Raw genomic sequence first — 6,600 nt, forward strand, 5'->3', positions numbered from 1 at the left:
TTGGTTAGGTATAGCCTATGCTATTCAAAATTCATCTATTTTATGTTTTCTTGACCTAAAGCAGGTGTCCACCTGTTTCATCCGATGGTAGAATAAATGACCATTTAGTAGGTATAAAGCATACAGTAGCCTACTCTATCAGATTCATTAGTAGAAATGAATACCCTACTCCTGCCTAATTTTAGATCAGTCAGTTCTGAGTATTATCCACGACACGAGCCTGATCTCGGCAAATAGACTACGTTTTTACTCACTTGTCTATATGAAATTCAAATAAGATGTAAAGGCGATGCACGTGTTGCGCTAAGAGTAGACATGTTAATAAATATTATGGCATAGGCTAAATGGAGCCATATCAAAACTATATTCGCTCTTGAAATTATTGAAATGGCGTTTGCGCTAATTACGAATCTTCCAGGTTCCCATCATCGATGACGACCACAACATATCAATGACTCTCTCTCTCTCTCTCTCTCTCTCTCTCTCTCTCTCTCTCTCTCTCTCTCTCTCTCTCTCTCTCTCTCTCTCTCTCTCTCTCTCTCTCTCAGAAAGAAATAGAGGCGCGCTCGAGCCGAACATGATATGAAATGCTGTGAGACTGAGGGACAAATAATATTAATTATTATAATAATTAGCCTAGCAATTATAATAACATGATTATTAGCCTATTATTATATTTTTTTTTTATTATTAATCCGCATGTTTTTGTCATTAACCTTCTCAACATTCTTTTTCAATATTACATACAGAGCCTTTTTTATATTATTTAAATTCCTCAGTAACTGGCTCGTGGACACGCACAAAGAGTCAGGAGTCATGTGCACACATGACAGCATGTTGAGGGTAAATCGTGTTTAAAGTCACAAGGCTGACACCTAGCGGCCGACACCACTTTCTCCTCATATTTAAAGACACTTTTGTTTGTTTGTTTGTTATGCAAATAAATAAATAAATAGAACCACAAATACAAAGTAGGCTACAAACTTATTTTGGTGCAAAAAAATTATAAAATATATTAAGCATTTTAACAACACATTAACATATTTTATATTGTTTATTGATGGATTATTTATTTAGTTTAGTGAAGGAAACTACTTCTGCCACTTGATACAATTAATCTGTATATTCTTTGGGGTAGTTGATTCCAAAAGATTTTACTTGACCAGGGTCATCGCTTCTTTGTTTGCCATTCAGTCGCGAAAGTTCTCAAGCAGTCATATTCATGAGCAAGCACAGATGTCATCATCTTTAAATATTCCAGTTCATCTCTGTTTCTAGATTGAAATGTTTCGGGACAGCTGTCAAACTGTTGCTCTGCTGACTGTTGAAACCTGCTTCCAAAGAAAAACCAAGAGACTGAATGTGTATTTTCACAGATAGTTGTATCATCTTGTTGTAGAAATATGAGGATGAATGTTGTTTTTCCTTTAGCCTTTTACATTTAGCAGTGCTATGTTCCACCAATGAAACACTGAAGGAAAGGTTGTATTTGTGCAGTAGACTCCTGCTTTGACAATTTGTTTGCTATCTTACTTTCCTCACGCAGTACAAGCTCACGTTTTGACATGCACCTTCACTTTAACATCAAGGTTAATAGATTTACCTGTTTTGTCTGTCAACACACAACAGAATGCATTACGCTATACAAAGAGGTTTATGCTCAAATGAGAATATTTGTTGATTATTGTTGTGCAACATTCCTTTAGTACTCAAAAGACTTTTCTTTCTTTCTGATTTCCTTCATTCTTAAAATTCTCTTTGATATGACGACAGCATGTGGAGATTTTGATTCTGCAATAAGTAATGCATACGGATGGGGGGTTTAATCTTGCTGTGTTCCATTCATTGTAATGAATGAGAAATGACCATCAAAGACGGAGTGATTTCAGCCCAGTAGTGAGAGACCGTATACCAAAAAAAAAGCAGCGATGGTTCTCAAATAACTAATAACACTAACCAATGCTTCAGAGGAGGAGTGGGGGGATCTGTCTTTCTATCAGGCTGTTCGTATGGTGTAAACAATACTATCTTGGTGCTGTTGCTGCAGTGTTTTCGACCCAGTACCCCTCTAACTGCTAGGACCCTTTGTGTGAATTGCTAAGTAAAGTAGCTCAAAGGTGCACACAGTCTGCAGTCCAAGCTACTTTGTGCAGCAGGAGCCACTCAATCATGCAGTGGTTTTGAACTTTTTAAGACATTTTTTTTTTGCTCCCAGCTACGAGCCAACACTTTCCACAGTACATAGAGAATAACTGATTTGATGCTATATTTTGCTGCTAAAGCATGGCACACTTCTGTAGCCAGTCCCTTCTGCTCACTTTGAAAAGAATATCTGAGCTCGGCTGATATGTTGCTGCCTTATTACCCTTAGTGTGCAGCAGTCTATGTTCTACTGAATAGCATGGGCGTTCACCGAGACTCAGAACTACAGGTGTCCTTTGGAAGAGAGATACAGAGAGAGAGATGGATTGAGGAAGGAAAGAGCGTGATTTATTCGATTTCACATGAGATAGAGGCTCTTTCTTTGGCTGGATGTGGCTACAAAAAGGACCACTCTGTTATGGTCTTCATCTTAGGGTATTTCAGGCATTTGATTTCCTCCAATGATCGTGGCTGGAAGTAGGCAGCAAGATGACTGACATGCCCATCTTCAGTGTCCTTGTCCTGCTATCAGAGCCTTGATGCATTGTGTTAAAACATCCTTTCTCCATCTGAGCCCCCCTGCTAAGCTGGGAGGGCACTGTTGCATCAGCGATGGAGCTCTCGATATTGAAATGCTCTTGGTGAAATGAAGTGACAAAGGGCAGTCTTTTATTTGAATTACAGACGATTCATTTTTAGCACATTGTTTGTGTTTGTATCTAAATATTTTAGTTTCATATGCATATATTTATCAGGAGATTGAGTGTCGTTTCCAGCAAATCACTGAGTGCTTCACCATCATCTGCCCCTTGCTGTGTCTGGCACAAACTGCTAAGCGGAGGTCATAATAACAGATTTGGTCTATTGAGCTGAGCTACCCTGCATTGCAGGACCTTGAAGCACATTCTTAAATGTTTTATTGACAGTAGAAACCATACAGGAATAATTCTCCAGCTTAGCCTTGTCTTGTCTCATTTTGGCATAGCCGGGCAGATGGAGAACTATTTAACAATTGATATGTGATATTAACATGTTGCTTTAAACACAACAACTGCTTCCACTGGAACCTCTAATAGCTATTATAAGGCGATGAGAGATTTTAGCGATGACTGTATTTAAGATTTCATTAGGAAGAAAAAAATGTTTATAGTGTGAAATGAAACTGCTGTTAACTGTTGTTGGCAACGGTTTACACCGCCTGAGTACAGACTGGCACAATACCAGAAAACTATTTGCTTCAGTCATATATAACAGTGCATATCGTGTCATGTTTTTACAGATGTCTAACTTTGAAGCTATTTCATTTCTATAGTGAATTAAATTGCAATCATGTGCAGAAATGAACGACTATTTAAAGTGGAAAGTCATAAATGTGTTTTCGATTGACAACATGTACTATGCTATTAGATTAATGCTAAATTATAAGCAATTAGTCCATTTAAATTATTGAAATAATATTGCCAGCTTGGCCTCGTAATGTCAAAGACTTGCTATCAGCAAGTGCTGGAGAGGAAATACTCGAGGGACGAAATGTACACAGTGGTGCCAGTCACGTCGTAGGATTCATCACTGTAACTGGCACTCGGCACAGCTGCAACCAATTAGATTTCACTCTACTCTAGGCCCAAACAAGATTGAGCTGTATTCACACTTCATTGTGGAACTTATGACGGCTGCAAGTGAGACTAATAATTAGTAACCCAACATCCCATTTGCCTTCAGTATGACGTGTTTAAGAGCACCGTGCTCTATTTATGCAAGATTAATTTTAATATTTCAGCATTTAGATAGCAATTAATACATGTAGTTCTAGCATCTTTATGGCAAATTTAATCCCTGTAAGAGTCATGTTTTTTTTCTAATTGCCGTAATGGTACGTACCTCTTGATGGTGAGTTTTGAGAGCTGAAATAGCTTTTGAAAACAAATCCACTATGCGCATGCGCCGAGCGTGTCTTTACGCGCTCTAGGGTAGTCTATACTTTGAAGGGCTTGCACGCTGAACTGAACGCGAGATGGAGCGGGACGCTGAAAATGAAATGTACCCGTGCCATAACCCTTAACCCATCACAGAAAACTTTTCTGCGATTTTTACATTTTCAAAAAACAGTGCCTAGCAAGCAATTTTACATTTAAAAGATGTCTAATAGCCCTGACGTCTAAGACAAACACAGCCCGACGTCTAAGCTAAAACAAGGCAAAATTTGGGCTGTCAGTGAAAATGTGATGACTTGTCATCTAACATGAACATGTCAAAGAAATAAAACCAAACACCTTGTAATCACTGTTGACTTTGCTTACATGATGGAATATCATACATTTTGCAAGTTATTTTGGCAAAAACGACATGTAACCAAATTCAAGGTTATTTTGGCTAGAAGTGGGTTACTCAGCTGGACTATATCAGGTCTATAGTTAACCGAGACTATGATTTATAAGCTATTGTCCCACATGGACAAGGATTTCGGATATTGCCATCCTTTTGGGGCAGGGCCGTGCAGAGAGTTCTTCAGGGGCAGGGGCTCAAATGTAAAAAAGGGGCAATATGTAAATATATATATATATATATATATATATATATATATATATATATATATATATATATATATATATATATATATATATATATATATATATATATATATATATATATATATATATATATATATATATATATATATATATATATATATATATATATATATATATATATATATATATATATATATATATCTTGTGCTCATCAAGCCTGCATTTATTTAATCAAAAATACAGAAAAAAACAGTAGCCTAATATTTTGAAATTTTATTACATTATGTTCTTTTTAACTTTTTATTAATAAAAGAATCTTGAAAATAGTATCACAGTTTCCATCATTGACATTAAATCCTCATATTAGAATGATTTCTGAATGATCATGTGACACTGAAGAGTGGAGTAATGATGCTGAAAATACAGCTGTGATCACAGGAATAAATTATATTTTAAATTATTTTAAAATAGAAAACCATTATTTTAATAATATTTCACAATATTGCTGTTTTTTATCAAATAAATGCAGGCTTGATGAACATAAGAGACTTTCATAATGCTGCATAATATTCAAAAATGGTAATATAATAAAGTCCTTTCACGTAACCATTTCGCCGGCCTACACTTCACATAATAGGCCTGTAGGAGCCGGTGGCACTTGGGGTTTGTTAACTTTGATAGTTTCATGAAATAGTAAACGGTGTATCAATATACATAAATACAAGTGAATTTAACACTTACCATTAATGCGACTATTGCTGCTGCATGGTTTTGTGCAGGGATTTGTTTGTTAAAATCCATTTTGTCAGTGATGCAATTTAAAAAATGAGACAAACCGCAGGAAATCGTTCCACAAACGTTAGTTCGTCTGTCCATGTAATTTTCAACCGATTTATGAATAAGAACAGAAAATTACCGCTCCACATCGCCCAATGGAATTTGAACTTGCTTTGCCAGATCACGATTGGTTGGTGTATATACATGACAAACGGGCATTGGTGAATTGTGTAATACTTTAAAATATATAATATATAGATTTGTAATTAAATCAACACATTAGCTTTGATTATGGATGAAAAAAAAATATTGGTTTACTTTTTTCCCGTAAGGCCACACACTCTCTGAAAGGACCATATTTGGCTCGAGAGCCGCTTCCGAACAGAGGAAAATCAGCAGTCAATTAAAACGCACGCGACCCATAGCAACGCGTTACGGCAACGCCTCAACAGAAATTGCCCGACTTTTGAGCCGTTCGTTACCATTGTATACATTGTCATGTTATAATAATCACATTTATTTAGTTTTATTGACCACGATATTATCATTGATATTTGTCTGAGAGGGGCACTTTTGATTCATTTTGAAAAAGGGCAGGGGCTCGAGCACCCAAAGCCCCCCCCCTCTGCACGTGCCTGTTTTGGGGACATAGTTGACCAGGATCCACACACACATTTTTCCATGTTCATTCATTCAACAAAAGGCAATGTAAAATTAGTTAAAGTACAGTTAAATATATTTCAAGTATAAAAAATGTATTAATACTTAATTAAAATGAATACCTAAATAGGAACATAGTATGATGTTATAGTATGATGTTATGTTCACTTAAAGAAAACTTACAAGTATCCTTACAGTAAAAAAACGAAACTATTTTTTTTACTGAGAGTACGCTTCAAAGTGTACTTTCATAAACAAAAAAAAATTACTAGTATTGAAATAATACCCTGCTAGTACAATATACTTATAAGTACAATTGTAGTACAGATGCAGTACAAATGAGAAACGTAGTTGTGAGCTAGTTGTGCACTTAAAGTTTACTGCTGTCTTAAATGTATATTTTTTAAATACTTAAAGTGGGCCAATTTAATTCCAAGCAGTATTGAAACAGTATACTTAAAAGTTTACTACTAGTACATTGATATTAGTA

Source organism: Gobio gobio (genome assembly GCF_949357685.1).
Source record: "Gobio gobio genome assembly, chromosome: 16".
Taxonomy (NCBI): domain Eukaryota; kingdom Metazoa; phylum Chordata; class Actinopteri; order Cypriniformes; family Gobionidae; genus Gobio; species Gobio gobio.